This window comes from Paramormyrops kingsleyae, chromosome 5, assembly GCF_048594095.1.
Source record: "Paramormyrops kingsleyae isolate MSU_618 chromosome 5, PKINGS_0.4, whole genome shotgun sequence".
Classification (NCBI taxonomy): domain Eukaryota; kingdom Metazoa; phylum Chordata; class Actinopteri; order Osteoglossiformes; family Mormyridae; genus Paramormyrops; species Paramormyrops kingsleyae.
In genome coordinates, this window is record NC_132801.1 from 5,562,169 (window position 1) to 5,580,373 (window position 18,205).

Genomic DNA, 18,205 nt, shown 5'->3' on the forward strand with positions numbered 1-18,205 from the left:
GCTTACTGATATAAGTAAAAGTACGGAAGCTATATGGGTAAAATTAGATGCTACAAACTCAAATAGCCTAATTGTCGGTGTTTGTTACAGAGCACCCAATGTAGCTGCTGAGGAAAGCAGATTGTTATACAGTGATATTAGGATTATGAGCAATAAAAATGATGTGGTAGTTATGGGTGATTTTAATCTACCGGGGATACAGTGGGACATTGTTGCTGGCTCTTCTGAAAATGAACTTGAGATGGTGGAATTAGTACAGGATTGTTTTTTTACTCAGTTTGTTAACACCCCTACCAGGGGAGATGCCATTCTTGATCTTGTTTTGTCTAATAACCAGGACAGGATTGGTAAATTAGATGTTTTAGAACCACTTGACAGTAGCGATCATAACATGGTTAAATTTGAGGTTAAGTTTAGTGCCCGAAGAGCAAAGTCCAAATCAAAAATATATAATGTTAGGAAGGCTAACTTCAATTGTATGAGATTAAAACTAGAAACCGTGAACTGGATGGAGTTAAATAACAAAACTGTTGAAGAGGCATGGGAATTTTTTAAAAGCACATTATTGCAAGTACAAGAGGACTTCATACCTGTTTCTAGCAAGAATAAATCTAGGAAATTGCAACCTAGGTGGTTTAATAGGGACATAAAGTATAAAGTAAGGAGGAAAAGGGCTTTGTTCCAGAGATGGAAAATAACTGATGATGACATAATAAAGCAAGAGTATCTAAATCTACAGGCTGAATTAAAAAATGACATTAGACGAGCTAAAAGGAATGTCGAAAGGAAGATCGCATTGGAGGCTAAGGATGACGTTAAAAGTTTCTTCCAGTATTTTAACTCTAAAAGAGCTCTAAAAGCTGAAATTACTAATCTGCAGGATAGTAAGGGTCTTATAATTGAAAACGACATTGACATAGTAAATGAGTTCAATGATAGTTTTGCACGGGTATTCACTGTCGAGGACACTAGTAACTTACCAGTTCTTATTACTAATTCAACATCGTCTATAACTAATATATATATAACTGAAGCTGATGTTTTGCAAAGCCTAGCTAAGCTCAAAATAAATAAATCACAGGGCCCTGATGGCATCTTACCTATAGTGTTAAAAGAGATGAGGGATATTATTTGCCGACCCTTAACATTACTGTTTCAAAAATCCTTATCTGAAGGTGTGGTACCTTCTGATTGGAAGCATGCCAACATAACGCCCATTTTCAAAAAAGGGGATAGAAGTAATTTGTCAAACTATAGGCCAATCAGTCTAACTTGTATAACTGGTAAAGTTATGGAGGCTATAATCAAAGAGAAAATGGTAGATTACCTGGACTCAAATAACATTTTGAGGGATAGCCAGCATGGATTTAGGAGAGGTAGATCCTGTTTAACAAATCTGTTGGAGTTTTTTGAGGAAGCTACTCAGGAAGTTGATGATAAGAAGGCCTATGATGTCATCTATTTAGATTTCCAAAAGGCTTTTGATGTTGTTCCCCACAAGAGGCTCTCACTTAAACTCAAAGCGACAGGTATTTTAGGAACTGTAGCGACTTGGATTGATAACTGGTTAACGGATAGGAAGCAGCGAGTAGTTATAAGAGGCTCGATGTCACAGTGGGCCTGCGTTCATAGTGGGGTACCGCAGGGTTCAATTTTAGGACCACTTTTGTTCCTAATTTACATAAATGATATAGACACCAATATATACAGTAAACTGGTGAAATTTGCAGATGACACCAAGGTGGGTGGTGTAGCAGATACTGAACTAGCGGCTCAGCAGCTACAGCGGGATCTTAATTTAATTAGTGACTGGGCTGACACCTGGCAGATGAAATTTAACATAGACAAATGTAAGGTACTCCATGTAGGGAGCAGAAATATAAAGTACAGGTATTTTATGGGACCTACTGAAATAAAGGTAGCTGATTATGAGAAAGACCTTGGTGTGTATGTTGATGCTTCCATGTCTCATTCTCGCCAGTGTGGGGAAGCAATAAAAAAGGCCAATAGGATGTTGGGGTACATCTCCAGGTGTGTGGAGTTTAAGTCAAGGGAGGTAATGCTAAGATTATACAATTCCTTGGTGAGACCTCACCTAGAATATTGTGTACAGGTTTGGTCACCATATCTTAAAAAGGACATAGCGGCCTTAGAAAAGGTGCAGCGTAGGGCCACAAGAATGATTCCTGGTCTTAGAGGAATGTCATACGAGGAAAGGTTATTTGAGCTAAATCTGTTCAGCCTCAAGCAAAGGAGACTGAGGGGGGACATGATCCAGGTCTATAAGATTCTAACAGGTTTGGATGCTGTTCAACCGAATAGTTACTTCAGCATTAGTTCAAATACAAGAACTCGTGGCCATAGGTGGAAATTAGCGGGAGAACATTTCAAACTGGATTTAAGGAAGCACTTCTTTACACAGCGTGTAGTCAGAGTATGGAATAGTCTTCCTGATAACGTAGTGCAAGCTGAATCCTTGGGTTCCTTTAAATCAGAGCTAGATAAGATTTTAACAACTCTGAGCTATTAGTTAAGTTCTCCCCAAGCGAGCTCGATGGGCCGAATGGCCTCCTCTCGTTTGTATAGTTCTTATGTTCTTATGTTTATGTTCTTATAGAAGGCTGTGTTTTGGACAGAGCAACTGTGTGTCACTATAGAAGGCTGTGATTTAGACAGAGTGACTGTGTGTTACTATAGAAGGCTGTGTTTTGGAGAGAGCGACTGTGTGTCACTATAGAAGGCTGTGATTTGGACAGAGTGACTGTGTGTTACTATAGAAGGCTGTGTTTTGGAGAGAGTGACTGTGTGTTACTATAGAAGGCTGTGCTTTGGACAGAGAGACTGTGTGTCACTATAGAAGGCTGTGTTTTGGACAGTGCGACTGTGTGTCACTATAGAAGGCTGTGATTTGGACAGAGTGACTGTGTGTCACTATAGAAGGCTGTGATTTGGACAGAGCGACTGTGTGTCACTATAGAAGGCTGTGCTTTGGACAGAGTGACTGTGTGTCACTATAGAAGGCTGTGTTTTGGACGGATGACTGTGCGTCACTATAGAAGGCTGTGATTTGGACGTTTCTTTAAATGCTCTCCTTGCCTGGTAGTGATTCACTCTGATTGGCCCAGAAGAGCATTAAACAATATCATCTCTTATAGGAAGAGATGGTTAGAGAAGAGAGGGAGAAAGACTAGAGGAACAGGGAAAAGTGTGAGGACCTCCCCGGTCCCAGTGACATCCTCCATCTGGGACACACATTTATACTCAGTCTTTGTTGTGGGAGAGACCGGTTCTACTCGCGCAAACATTCCCTCTGGCACGACCACAATGTCACCACAAGAAGAAGCTCATGGACCACATCCAGGGGCTCAGAGAGACTGTTGTTTTATCTCTTTGTGTTATGAACCATTTTTTTTGCCTTTGTTCTTTTCCTATTGTGTCTTTGAAACAGCCGTATGTCGAACATCCATTCGCTGGTGTGGAGCTCACCAGCGTGGCTCTTTATCTGAGATTTAGTGCCGGGGGGCAGGTGTAAGGGGCATGTGAAAGGAGAGTGGGGGGGCTGCATGCATCTACAGCCTGTAGTTTGGGACATGTAAGAGGCCATCGGAACTCGTAACTTTTTAAGTTTTTAACGAGCTGGGTTTGGCATTTTTTTTGGGTGGTTTCTGATTTAGCAGAATGCCACCAAGGTCAATCTATGCACTCCCTACCGTCTGTGGGAGCTGTAACACCCCTCAACCTGAAACTAGGGGGTCAAAACCCATCACTGAGCAGCAAGCCTTGGAACTATGGAAGATACACTACCTACAGTTGAAATAGCTACAATTTACATACACTTCAGAAAAAGACACACTGTCACACAAATCAGAGTAAACTGTTTCTGTTTTATGTCAATTAAGATCACCAGCATCGTGGTGTAGGACTGCTTTGCTGCAGAACGGACTGGTGCACTTCACAAAATAGATGGTGTCATGAGAAAAGAAACTTATGTGGATGTATTGAAGCAACATCTGAAGACATCAGCCAGGAAGTTAAAGCTTGGGTGCAAATGGGTCTAACAAATGGACAATGACCCCAAGTATACCTCCAAATTAGTGACAAAGTGGCTTAACGACAACAAAGTCAAGGTGTTGGAGTGGCCGCCACAAAGCCCTGACCTCAATCCTATAGAAAATTTGTGGGCAGCGGCACTGAAAAGGTGCACGGGAGCATGAAGGCCTACAAACCTGACTCAGTAACGGCAGTTCTGACACCAGGAATGGGCCAAAATTCCAGCAAACTATTGTGAGGAGCTTGTGGAAAGAAACCCAAAGTGTTCGGCACAAGTGAAACAGTTTCAAGGCAATGCTACCAAATACTAAGGAAGTGTATGTACATTTTTGACTTTGAGGAAAGTAATAAAAATAAAAAAATAAATTGATCTCTCTCTTTATTCTGACATTTAAATACAAAAGAAATTTGGTTACCCTAACTGACCTAAAACAGAAGAAGTTTACTCTGATTTAATGCTCGACAGTGAGAAAAAAAAAAAGTTCTTGTGTCTTTTTCTGATGTGTATGTAAACTTCTGCTTTCAGCTGAATTCAGGTGCTGCATCCTTCTGACACTGCATTCGAAGACCGAATGCACGACAAGGCCGTCCCGTTTCAAAAGCCCCTCCAAATGCAACCTAGATATGTGTTACTCTGTTGTCGAGATCCCAGGATTCATCACGTGAAGCTTCGAAGGACAGAGCCGACAAAGGCTACAGAGAACGCGCCCTTTGAAGGATGCAGAGAGAGGATGGAGAACTCTAGAGTGGTCACATTAAAAGATGCCCCCCCCCCCCCCCGTGTCGTCATACATGCTCTAGGCTTGTTGCAATTCGCCTGTTAAGCCCCTCATACTGCAGGCTTTGCACGCCTGGAGGCAAAACCTAAACTCTTACGAAATGTGAAAGCCATCCTTGTGTCCCTGACCCAGACAGGGCAGCGAGCATGCAGGGGCAGGAGCGCCGTAAACGGTGGGAAGGGGAGAAGCCGGAATGTTGGCCAGTTCACGGGATCTGGAGTTTGCGCGCGCCCTTTCGCACACACGCCGCTCGAGCAGCGAACTGGAGTTCTGCACAACATCACAAACATGGCTGTTCATGGGAAAGCGCCGAGGAACTCTGTCAGAAACTGACATGTGACGACAGACACCTGCGTGCCCCCGTACACCATGGACAGGCATACACAGGAGGAACGGCCCGTCGACGCTCAGTCTGGCACAACCTCTTCTCAAAAAGATAGGACTGGAAAAAACAAACGATGATGAAATCCATTTTTCAAGATGTCAACATCAATTGTTCAACATAAACAGAATACATCAGCACGACGTGTGCAAGCAGAAAGACTCCAGGAGAGAAACGGGACCAACGGGTCTGACCGTGTCAGAGGGGCGTCGACGCAGACGAGTTTACGCTGTCTGTGCTGCGGAGACTTTAACGGCAGGCCTCCCTCTTAATTAGAGCAGGAGGCCCAGCAGCAGAGGGCAGGGATGGTAGTGAGAAGGGCAGCACGCTCACCTCCCAGGAAGGGAGTCGCTGCACCCCCAGGAAGATACGTTATAGTAATTGCGGTAATTAGTAATTACAGTAGCCGATTAAGATATCATAGCATATCATGTGTTGGATGAAGAAACAGGTAAGCCTTCTAAAGGAGCATTGGAGGGGCATGGAGACCCTGGCAGATTTAGGGGGGGCGGCATTTTATAGGGGCACCAAAATGTATTGTTTAGTCCTGGGGGCCCTAGCAGGTAACATTTTGTCAGGGGGCCTAGAATTTCCAGCTACGCCCTTGGTCTTCTACAATAGCGGGGCTAATCTGAATCCTTTTTGAGGATTTAACCTGTCAGGTGATGGGTCCCTCGCTGAAAACACAGAAACACCCATCCCCCCCATCTGCTCTCACCTGCCATAATGAGGGTTGGTCTAAGGCAGCCTGAACGCCATATCCTGGGGTCTGGCACCCGCAGGCCTTAGTGTCAGGGTGGGTGCAGTTTGAAACGTGCTGTTCTGGGGTGGGGGGAGGGTAAGGGGGAGGGCATCTCCGCAAGTTTACAAGGCACATTGTGAAAAAATGTGCTGACACCAAGGAAAGGCGGAGCTGAGTCTGCGATGGCGAAAGGGATCTGCTAATACTTCCACAGAAAGCAGAGCTGTGTGTGTGTGTGTGTGTGTGTGTGTGTGTGTGTGTGTGGTCCAGGTATACCTTGCCTTGTGGGGACCAAATGTTTTTTTTTTTTTTTTTAATCTTATGGGGACCAGGAACCTATGGGAAAACTTTTATAAAACTTTCCATGAAAAAAAATCTAACTAAAAATGCAAAAACTCTTGTATTTTGCTTGGTTACTTATGGTTATGGTTAGGGCTGGGTGGGGGTTAAGGTTGTCATAGTTAGGATTAGCATTTTTCCCATAGAAATGAATGAGCGGCCCCCAAAAAGATATGATTACACGACTGTCTGTGTGTGTGTGTGTGTGTATGTGCAATGTTCGGAGCTCTGTGTGTGTGTGTGTGTGTGTGTGTGCATGTGCGGCAGTGTTTGAAGCTGTGGATTAGGTTTATATTACATTGTAGGGATCAAATGATCAAAATTTTCAGGTCCCCACAAAGATCTGTGAATGCAACCAAAAAATGCCAAAAGTCTTGTTGTTTGGTTACTTATGGTTAAGGTTAGGGCTGTGTAGGGGTTGAGGTTGTCATAGTTAGCGTTAGCATTTTTCCCATAGAAATGAATGAGTGGTCCCCATAAGGATATGTTTACTCGACGTGTGTGTGAGTGTGCACCTGCGTGCGTGAGTGTGCACCTGCGTGCGTGAGTGTAGTGTTTGGAGCTGTGTGCATGTTTGTGTCCTCACTGTTTCACTGCAGAATTGGCACAGAGGCAGTGTTTAATTAAACACAGAGTGTGTGTTTGTGCATGTGTGTCCTGACGCACTGTATGCAGTGACTGACATTTTGCTTGCTTAAGACTCCTCCCCCCACCTGCCAAAATACACTGCAGTATATTTTGCAACAACTAAGTTATTTTGTTCCAAAAAACAAACAAATTAATACACCTGGAGTTTCAATCCCCAGGACAGAACTGACATCTCTCACCAGAAGGCATGCGGATCAAACAGCCTTTATCTCTCTCTTCATCTCTCGCTCCATCTTACGCTCTCTCTCTCTCTCCTTCTTACCTGTCAAGTCAGCCCTTGAGCATTTCGTTTATTAGTCTCAGAGCTTAAACTAAAGACAGCCCATCTCCACGTAGAGGTCTGGCGTGTCTTACGGGAATCAGGCGCCAAACTCGGAGGGAAATGTCAGAAAATGGAAAAACAACAGACACACTTATCCCCTAAGTAGCTAAAACACACTGCTAGATATGAGTCATTACTCATTGTTGAAACAGACACATTAAATCGGTTTGTGGCAGATGTTAACACATAGGGATCTATGATTTATAACTCATATTTATATCTATGTTGCTAGACTCACATATACGTAAAGAACATTAATATTTTTCGTTCGAATTGCACAGCTGTATGTTTTACTGGAGTGATTCAAAAGTGGTGTTTCTTGGTTAATGGTACCTCAGTTAAATCCCTTCTGAGACTTGACCCAGCAACCTTCTGTTTGGATAATCCAGTAAGTCATCTGGCTATAATTTATACTCATTCAGTCCGCTGACCCACACCCCACACCTGTTTCCATGTGAACAGTACTCTCTGTGTAGAATACTTTGTGTATATATTACTCTGACTTAAGATTACATTATCCATTAGTACAAACAGACAAAATTGTACCTAAGAACTGAGATCATATTTTGCTGGGACGAATGTCTAAACTCTTGTCTATTTTAGCAAATACAGCAGTGAACATTTGGCAACTTGGGACATAATGCAATAGACATGTCACTTCAGCTCTGGGTGTGGCATTCCAGCTGTCACCGAGAACCTGCGAAAAGGTCAGGTTTAAATGCCAAAAATAAAACCCATTCTGAAACCAGTCTCATGAACACGTCCTGTCCACAGCATCGACATGCCCAGTCTGGCACCAGGAAAAATGCCGGCATCAAAATACGGAAGGAACCTTTTCACTCTTTAATGTGCAAATCCAACTGATCTGTCAACTGCATGAAATCAGCATGTTCTTTAGGCCTGATGAGAGTAATGTGGGTCCAACTTAACCCTCCTTTTCCAAGGTGATTCTTCCGTCCTTTTAAGCCCAGGACAGCAGTAGAGCCCTGTAACCTTCCTCATAGGCTTAACACCACTACTATCCACCGGTTTTGCATTTTCCTCTAGCAGAAGTGAGCAGTCTTTTTTCAACAACATTTGTTCAGGACAAAAACCTGTGGGCAAGTCCCACCCAGCGGTACAGCCGTACCTCAGCTGGACATTAACTGCTTTTATTTGATGGACTTAATCTTGAACAAATAAAATAAATAAACAACAAATAAAACCTGTCTACATCCTCCCACCTGTTTGGGTCAGTCAGTCATTCACATTTCAGAGACATTGCTGTCACCGAGGGTAACTAGGCCTGTTACACTTGAGTGCAGTTTTTTGTCATTGCTTGGAAAGATGACTTGGGACTTGGAAGTCTATAAACGCTGAGCCACAATGTTTGGGTACACATACACACGTCTGTGTGTGTTTGTGTGTGTGTGTGTACTGGCCTCCATGCAAGCAAGTGAGCAACAAGTGGGTGAGCATAAAAAAAATAGCCAGATATTAAACAATTTTTGTTTGCTTAGTCACCTGCTTATTTACAATTTACAGGCATTTAAGCAAAACGTAAATACTCTTGGCAGAAAGATTCAAACAAATGAAGAAAGCCATAACGTCACCTTGTGTCGTCTGGAGATCGGTATTTTGAAACTGTCACATGACTTGGCAGCATAAAGGCATGGACTGAGCTGACAGCTTGCAAGAACCGGCTTCAAAGCTCCCCTTTTGTTTAAATGCTGCCTGTTGACCGATTCACTGGCATCGTTCGAACAAACGCGATGTGCACAAAAACGTTTGTGCTTGTGTGATGCTCATTGAAGCTCAACAGATTTGTATGGATCCAAATCACAACATGTCACTCCTGACTTAAAGGGATTAAGAGAAATCAGAGCAGAACTGGGAGACAGAAAGCGAAAGAGGTAACAGACAAGATGGATGGAGGCATATAGGCTAAATTCTTCAGCATGGTCCTCAAAGTGCTCACAACCCTTCTGAGACTTGGGAGCCATAGGGCAGCCATGGAAAGAGGGTGATGGTTTACGTACGTCAGCTCTGAGGCCTGTGGACAGGGAACATCCAGTGTGACCCCCTCTACGCCGTGCTCCTTCCTCCTCAGAGGAAATCAATCAATCAGCATTGGCGTCAGGAGCCGCGAGGCTAACGCGCCAGAACCGAAGGATCTGTTTAAACATCTTCACGAGTCTTGAGGCCCCTTCAGCTAGCTTTGAAGGGTATGTTTAAACTGTCTCCTTTTTAAAGAGAAACAACTCCTGCATGTGTTTATCATTGATGAAAATGTACATGAGAGGGAGGCTTAGGGACACCCCAGTATACGCAAGGAGACCGAGAGAATGGGCCACTACACCACTAACTGCCCAACCGTCTGGCAACCCTCCTTTCTCTGCATTTATCTGTCTACAGAACGACTAAGGAGACCCTTTCGGCTTTGAACTTCCATGACATCTGCAAGCGAGCTCCCTCTCAGTGTCTGAACAAAGAAACCGGCTCTCTCATCCTGTCCACCTCCCTCCCCTCTCTTCTGAATTGCTCTCCAGCTTGGGCTTTTCAGCAAAGCACTCGGACGAGTTCTGGCATCTCTGTTAGCCTCAGTCTCACAACGCGCGTCAGTCGGATAATGAGCCAGACAGGAGAGCATCCCCCAGATATCTCAGGCCTGGAGACCGGCTCTCTAAAGAACCCTGCGGATCGGGGGCTGGATTCGAGGCTAAATTCCAGAGTGCGAGACGATGCTGCTTGACCGCAAAGCCTGTATGCCAGAGGAGCTGCTCTGAACACAAGAGAAGTGCCATTTATTACATTTAAAAGCCAAGCCTTTCCAGAAGAATCAACACAGAATCTGCAGAAAATGACTTCTGTCTACGTTTGTTTGTACAAAGCACACAAATCCAGCTCATTGAGAACCTCAAACCAACCCAAATCCCTAATGAAAAGCGGGAGCACAGATCAGAGGAGAGAACATTTTCAGCTTCGACGAGACACCTGTGCTGCATTCAACTGATATAACAGTGGCGAGTGCAAGATCAAAAGACTACGAAATCTCATAGAGGAAATTATTTGTTGATATAGTTTTATTGATTGGCATACCAAGGTAAGGTAACTCAACTCGCTCTTTGAGAAGACAATGTCACTGTAGTCCCAGATCCAATAACAGAAGTGAGATGAGCTCTCTCAGAAATACCAACTAGCTCATATACCATCAGTGAAGAACTTAGGGATACAAGGATAACTAGGGAGACCAAGTCATTTCCTTCACAATCAATCTACAATCATTCTTGGAGATTAAAATTTCAACCCAGTGCTCTGAGGGTATTTTGCATGAACTTTGGAACTGGCTGATCTGTTTGTGGGTCACATGAGCACTTATACAGCCAGAATGTTCCAGACAGAAAGAATGGGCCTAATCGGTTTTATTCCTCAAAGAAATGTTACGCCCTCATCCTTTAACTTCTAAGCCTTTCCTTCTTCCCCGAGCTGCTCATGAAATGGGATGCTACAGACTTTCAGGCTGTTTTTGGAAGGAAAGCCTCTTTATATGCAGTGGAATGTCTGATTTGGACCCCGTTACCCCAGAGTGCACGTCTCATCCAGCAGCAAGCTCCGAGGTCCGCTCTCACCCAAACCCTGCATGTGCTCTGGATGGGCTGTTAAAATTGGCCAGTGGGGAGATTAAACAGAGACACACCTAAATGATTCTGCTTGGCTGGAGCGTAACTCTGGAAAAAAGACAACTCTGGAAAAGATATCACCACTGTCCATTGTTCTGTAAAATCCATCGGATGCCTAATGTGCTGCTGAATCAGACTTGGGTGGATTTTCATGAAGCCACAGGTACCTCAGTGATGAATCTCAGTTATCAAGCTCCTTAAATTCCAGCCTGTGTGTGGTGAAGGCCTGACACCACACACACACACACACACACACACACACACACACACACACACACACACATACAGGAACCAACACACAAATGCATAAGCACACTGATATGCTAACACTATTGTTCTGGGGTCACATTAACCCCAGGAGAAAATCAGATTCTCAGAACTGGGGTATTGCCCAACCTGACATAGTAACCAAATGTGGTAGAGACCCCCGTCCATTGCTTACCCCATGCCTGTCCTGTGCCCCCCTCCCGGAGAGCAGAGCAGATAGCCAACGTGGGGGCAGGATTTGGCGTAAATGTACTGCAGCAGCTCTCAGATCCCACACTTGACGCTGGGCAGGACTGTGCTCCTGGCAGATGCGTCTTGTGGGTTTTTTTCTAACACCATTTGGTGTCATTTTTCTTCCTTTCCAGAGTATTTGACCCAGTGTTCAGCTATTTTAGCTGAAACTTGGAGGGCGGGTGCAGATTTTAATTTTTCTATAACTCTTGAAAACCAGAATGGACAAATATATCAACATTGGCCTGTGGACCAGAGAGTGCTTTCCAGAACTGGGAATGGAAATCACAACAAAAGCACAAAAAAGTATGTTTGTATGTGTCCAAAATGTCTGACTGTGTCCACATGGCCCGGTTGACGTGTCTGACATCGGTGCGGTTTCTGGGCTCTTTAACAGCCCTTGGTGCTGGACGCTGACCCAGTGATGCCTAACAGAGCTGGCCGCAGTGCACTGGCCCAGATCGGTATGACAGGGCACACGTACCCCTGCACTCCCTGGCCAGCAGCACACGCGGGACCGAACATTCCATCGACTTGTTATGCTTCACCCTAAATGGAAGAGGCCCTTGCACACGATGATCTGATTGGTCCATTGTGACGTCGGAGAGAAGTTGCACAGGTGGTTCATGGGTTAAACGTAGATCCTGTGGGTTAAAGAGCTGTGATGTTTGTTTGGTTTTTACCATAAAACCTCCAGTAAGATACAAAGAAAACTTTGAATAACCCTCAGTTCTTTTACTTTTTCTTCTTCTTCATATTATTATTTATAATAATAATAATAATAATAATAATAGAGAGCAGGAGAGAGAAAGGAGGCAGACAGATGTGAGAGCGGTAAGACCCAGTTTGGGAACCGCTGTCATGAGTTTGATGACAGAAGTAACTGGGAACTGAGTTTCTCTCCGTGGTACAGTTGTGCATTTTTTCATCGCTCTGAAATGCCGCTTCTGAGCGCATCATTTGGCTGCGACCCCCTTCCTGCATCTGGCCTGGAAGAGAGAGCGGAAGGTTTCTCCCTAAAACCCCTCTGCTGCTTCTCTTTTGAAGCCTAGAGATTTATTCGGTTTTGCGTCCCAAAGGTGTGCTTGGGAAACCGGGGGCAGGTTAACTCCAAACACCTGGACGTGGCCTCATCGTGCGGGGGGGGGGGGGGGGGGATTTCGGATTTAAGGGCATGTCAGCACCCACAGGCATGTCCTGCACTCACACACATTCCCACCCAAACTTCTGCTTCTCTGCTCATTATCTACAAAATTCCGTCATCTCACTGTCTGTAACACCCCTCATTTAAACAACGTAAAGAAAGAAACCATAAAAATGAACTCAGTGCCTTTAACTCAAAATATGTCAGCCATATATTTTTGTTGAATTGTTTACTGGACACTTTCATTCATAGATTTTTTTGCCATTCATAAATGAAATTCAAGATATGCACATCACTTAAGTGACTTACTACAGGTACTGTAAGTCTCAAACTAGTAACCATCTGGGCTTCACCATCATAACCTTTGGGCCCAGCAAATGGTGTGATATTTTACTATGGATTGTCATACTTGCCTTCTTCCATATTCAAAAACAACATTGCAGAACCTCAGATATTATTTAGGTTCTGCAGCAGGGAAGTGTGGACACTTACAGACTCAACACTCTGTGGTACTGGGCCCTTTGAGAACCCAAAGCAGAGAACAGAAGTTGATGCTCTGTGGCTTTGGATCTTTCTAGGACCCAGTATGAATTACAAATGGTAGCTGATACGGCACTGCATGGTTCTATGTGATTCTAGAAGTCACTGAACAGGACAGCACCTGACATACTGATTCTGGATCTTTTTAGCCAGTATGAAGGATCCAAGTTGACTCACAACAATCATATAGCTGACCTGCCTCTGCTGTTCCGGGTTCATTTAGAGCCCTGAGCGAAGAGAGTGAGTGGTTCTTGGTGATGGACATAGTTAGATGGAGGCGAACGCTAATGATAGGGTGTGGATACGAGGGAGATCCTGAATAAGCTTTTGAAGGAATAAAGCGGGACGACGCGTGTCAGCATTCGTGTGTATGTGTGTGTGTGTGTGTGTCTGTGTATGTATGTATGTGTGTGTGTGTGTGTCTGTGTATGTATGTATGTGTGTGTGTGTGTGTGTGTGTGTGTATGTATGTATGTGTGTGTGTGTGTGTGTGTGTATGTATGTATGTGTGTGTGTGTGTGTGTGTGTGTGTGTACAGTATGTGTGCCCAGGTATAGCATGATATCCCCCCGCTGCTCTTGCAAAACAACATCGTTTGTGGAGCCCAAGCTGACTTCTTCTGGTTCCAACAGAAACAGGCCCACACAGAAAATTCAGCCCCAGAGCCACGCAGGGTCTGGAAGTGGAGCACTGCCACTGCATTACACACTGTAGCAATTCAACGCAGGGTGACAAACAGAAACAGACAGTGCGACACTGCAGTGTTACAAACACAGTGAACCGATACACCCTGTAACACTGCAGCACTGTAACACCCTGCAAAACCCTCTCAGTCACTATAAAACCCGCAAAACAAACCCCAAGGTACGAAGATAATAGTTTTATCGTCATTGTAAAGGGAGTATGTACAATGAAATTCAATCCTCACATATCCCATCATACTCTTGGGGTGAGAGAACAGGGTCCTCTCTCTATCCAGCACCCCTGGATTTATTAGGAAAGTTCTTTGGGGGAGTTACTGGGGATACAGACCTTGCTCTAGGGCCCAACAGTGACATGATAATTCTGCTGGACACAGGATTTAATAGGGTCACTTGTAACAAAGAACTTTGGTTTGCGGAAGAGGAGCCTATTTTGTAAAAATTTAAGGGAGTCACACAGTACCCTGTGATTGACACCGCTGAGGGTCATCTCATCAGGCCACGTGACTGATGGTCCAGAACTTTCCAGAAGGTCACAAGACTTCAGGGCCAACTGGAATGACATCTTAGATAATAGCTGTGGTCATAAAGCTGCATTTTCCTCAGTGGTGCAAAAGTATTTGACATCCCGAAGCATTCTGACATAATACGTAATAGCCAAGGCAGTTTGCAATAACGACACCTGCAGATGCGTTAAAAACTGCAGAAAGTCAGAAGCCAAGCCAGGTCCGCAAGGTGCCCCAGGAGAAACATCAGAGGACATCTGCTTAAGGTCAAATAGGCCCCAACGACTCTGCTGGAAGCTGTGAAATCAGCGATGCTGACCTGGAGATTTGTTACTCATTTTACGGAAGTGCAGCTGGAAATTAAAACAGTAAATGAAACCGTCGCATGTCATTCTGAACACCGATGACGACACAGGCCAACATGTCGTTCAGCGCATTTAATAACCAAACCCTGGCTGTTCAGCAAATAGGTGTGAGAGTAAACGTCACCAACTCCGCCTTAAACAACGGCCTCACCTGCTGGCAGTCTGACACCACCAGAGAAACGGTCGCAATTTATTTGTAACCAGAAGGCAGACGTCTAATATCCGACGCAATGAGAGAGCAATGTGTCTGTTATTGTCCATCTTTTGAATGTGATTCCTTCTTTATGAGCAAACCCTTTGGCTGAATGCAGAACACGGACCTCCCATTTTCACATGTATAAACACCACATTTTAATAGCCACACATGTATATGCATGCAGACACCCTGTGCACATGCCAAAATGGCCAAAATAACCATGATTGAGACATCAACATCTCGATTACCAAACTGTACCAGGGCTGGAGAGACCCGGAGAGAAAAGGGGGTGTTTCTGCATTACTGGGTCTGACTGACGTCACAGCAGCCCCCCGAGTGCATCCTCTCCTAGCAGAGAACGTGGAAAAAACAGCAACACAAGGGCTCGACTTCATCGCTGGATCCTCACAACTTCCCGTTTTAAGCCATTGTGGTTCATCGTCTCCCACTGTCAGACGGCTACTTCAATGATTCCCAGTGGCCTGTCCCATGGGCTGGAGTGCTGACAGGATGAACTCTGGGAGCTCTTAAGGAAAGCTGGCTCCAACTCTTTAATGGGGACCAAACAGGGGCGATTCCTGTATCCTCGCTCTCCAAGAAGGGCCAGCCACACAGAAGGCCCCAGTAGCCAGCCTCTATAAAACAGTAACTAACGCTGGAGGGCCTGGTCACGGTGTGTTTCCTGTGAGTATCTGTCTCTGTTTACAGTCATTGCACCCAATTCTCCACATACAAGCTGTTAATTTCAGGCCTGTTAACCATCTTGATGCCCCTGTTCAACTCACCAGCCCCCCCCCCAGAACTCATTTCCAGCTCTCCGGTTAGCCAAACCTAAACCCTTCCAAAGTCTTATTAGTCTTTCTCTTTGGCAGGCCTCCCACTCTTCGTTGCCATGGCAGAATTACCCAGAATGCCCATTACCTGCGCTTGCGATATCCCCAGCATGCTTACGGGAGCATCATAGAACGCAGAAGACCGGAACGTTCCGTCATTAACTTATGTTATTAGCTCTGCTTATCAGATCTGTCTATCTACATTTACTTATGTGTCTTACGGTGAACCGAATGCCTCTTTTTTATTTAGAGGGATATCTGCAGAGCGCAGTTTGTTCAGGCATCTCAAGTCTCCTCCGATCAGGACCTGTGATCTGGCTATTTAAACACGATGCCACCTACAGGCACTTAGTATTCCTGCACTTCATTAGATCATACTACTATAATGTCAGACAATTCTCCGAAACGGTATTCTGACATATACAATGCATTTTGTTTCTAAGACTGCGTGACTTTGTGGATGAAATGTCCATATGCTGATACGGATGTTAATTTTTATTTTTCTTTGTAGAAAGTAGATTTCTAGTTTACAGATTTTCTTTTCCATCCATATATCCACCCATGCATCCATCTTTTAACCAGTTAGAGTTGCTTGTCTATTAAACTTGTAAATATACTATTTTTTTCATAAGGAAAGCAAATCAGGGGTCGACAATTCAAATCGCAAACTTTTTATTAATTTTCCACGAATAGTCCTATAAAGATTTTTTATTACCTCGGGTTTGACAGACACATTTTATTGGCAGATTATAGGCGTCATTATATGCTATAAATCTGAATAGTTAAATGTACTTAAATTTGACCGCTGTTTCTCCCGTGTAAATCCCCGTTTATTTGTTTAGAGAGGATTTGCGGAGCATGGCGTCAGGGCATTTAACACGGGTCACGGCCGCAACGTTTTAATTTAGCCCAGCCTCAGGGAATTTAGGTCATCTACCGAGGTCATCTATTAACACTTTTCTTTAAACCGAGAAAGTGCTTGCACATTCGTCAACTGCTATCAAACTGACATGAATTGTATATTTTCCCTCTTAAAATTCATGCGTGCATTGGTCCAATAATTTAGCCATAACAGATTTATAACAAGCACCTCAGACATAAAACCTCTAGAAAAAATGCCAACATTAAATTGTATAATTAAATGAATACTGTTATTTTACTAACCCCATAGGCTACTTGTGCTTAGTATGACACACTCGCGCTCGCATCCCACTAGTACACATTTAATACGGATGCAGCTTCATAAATTGCATATTGTAGAAGTATTCCAGACGATTCCGTACTGTATAGCTATCGAATAATCTCAGGATATCACGCAGTTGTGCTCTATAAATTATGCGATAAGTCTTGTTTTAAATGTGCGACGCGGCGACAGACAGGATTTCCAATAATAAAAAGCTGTGCAGAAATACCTTAATCATAAATCTGCTTAAAAACCGTCCGCCGCAGACCTTCCACCCTGGTCTCGGCTCATCTCACCCAGGTTGCTGAACAGTCAGTAGCCGGTGGAAAGGTACGATCGAAGCACCTTACCCGCACCCAGGACCCACGGGCTTCTGAGTTATACACAAATTGTGCAATGAGACAGAGCGCACCATGTTTCTAAGCTAATGCCCCTACCATATCTGCATGGGGCACAAAAATACACTTAAATCAACTCCCTTGTGTTTAACATCACTTCATGTTGGAGAATGCTGGGGAAATACTTTCTTTCTGAAACTTTTCTGCAGGAAAGTTCCCCCCGAATACCGAAGCGCATTGAACCCAGCTGCTCGTTAAATATTTTAACTTATAAAGTTCAATGCATCACGGTATGCGTGAACTTCGTTTTATTATGCGCGAAATGACTTACCGGCTTGAATCGTGCCGAGAGACGGACGGTGCAAAGTCTTAAATGCTCTGTGCGACTTGATAACTTGCGTGTGGAAAGGACCAGTACGGAGAGACAAAAAAATTAAAATCCTTCCGAGGCCATATAGAAAAATGTATCGGTCCCCCTGCAGAGACGCGCGGGTCGCACACCGGCGTCTGCCCGTGACTTGGTAATTTCCACGCACAGGAATGCCCGACTGCGAGCTAGCAGGTCGCCATACAGACAATAGGGCTTTATGGGCGAGCGAGAGCCGAGCGCTTTAAGCGGCAGATGGGAGGGGCGAGCTCCGCCCGGGAGGAAGCCGAGGCGCCCTGGGATCGGAGAGGCTGAAGCGCCCCGGCACGAGACCTGGGACCCCTAATACATGGCGTGGGGCTCTACTTTTCACCAAATCTCTCATCTTAATAAACAAAACGTTAGACAAAAGTGTTAGAAGAGTTATAATTCTATATAACTAAATTAACAATATCCATCCATCCATCTATTTTCTGTAACCAATTCAGGGTCGTAGGGGGTCCGGAGCCTATCCCGGAGGCTACGGGCACAAGGCAGAGAATAATCCAGGATGGCCGACCCATCGCAGGGCACACTCCGCTAACCATGTATTTTTTTATCACCTAGGAGTTAA

At 44.5% G+C, this 18,205-nt stretch overlaps 1 protein-coding gene across 2 annotated transcripts in view; it reads right to left on the minus strand.

Annotated features, from left to right (window-relative positions):
- LOC111860585 (vasorin-like) overlaps positions 1-17,817 on the minus strand; it is a 28,483-nt gene extending 10,666 nt beyond the window's left edge. The window contains exon 1 of one of the 2 annotated variants that reach the window (XM_023844415.2): positions 17,557-17,817. The gene's annotated coding sequence lies outside the window, so the exon portion shown is untranslated. Of the gene's footprint in view, positions 1-17,116; positions 17,247-17,556 lie in introns of those variants that run through there. The other variant, XM_072711956.1, reaches the window with a different exon arrangement.
- Positions 17,818-18,205: the final 388 nt, after the last annotated feature.